We start from the raw sequence: 721 nt of genomic DNA on the forward strand, positions 1-721 counted from the left end.
TAAAAAAGAAGGAGGAGAGATAAGGACGATAGCTGTTTAGAGGAAAGAAGGAGCAAACCACACCAGAGCACCTGCCAACCACCCACATGTTTATGGATAACACACACTGAGACATACAAGCTTATGTATCACACAAGTACACTGAGACATGTTTATGGATAACACGCCCTGAGACATAGACATTTATGGAACACTTACAATGAGACACAGATGCTCATGAAAAACACATATCGAGACATAGATCTAGATGCTCGTAGATAGAACTTATCCATTCATTAAAGAAAAAAACAACAACCCCAAAAGCTTTCTTACTCGAAACTTGAACTCACATGTTCAACGGGCAACAGATAAGATCTTACCCACCACAACATAGACACTGGTCTACACAATGTGAATTGAAAATTCTCAAAGAGCAATAGACAAGCAGGAAGAGATTGAAGAGTGAAAAGAAAAAAAATGAGACTTTTTGTGTTAAAGTACACCTCAGGATCGTGAGAGAAAATATTGCCGTCATTACTGTCGAGTCGACTTCTAAGGCCAGTCAACACAATATCTGCCTAATTTCTCCAAGGCAGGAAGTGTGGCGTAAAAGGGGCATAACAAGGAATGCAAGATGAAGAGGTTAAAAAAGCACACACATACAAACCATACACACAAAATTTTTAAAAAAGAAAGGAAAAAAAAAAGAAAAAAAAAAAGAAAAAGAAAAAAGAAAAAAAAA

This window comes from Aplysia californica, unplaced genomic scaffold, assembly GCF_000002075.1.
Source record: "Aplysia californica isolate F4 #8 unplaced genomic scaffold, AplCal3.0 scaffold00292, whole genome shotgun sequence".
Lineage (NCBI taxonomy): Eukaryota > Metazoa > Mollusca > Gastropoda > Aplysiida > Aplysiidae > Aplysia > Aplysia californica.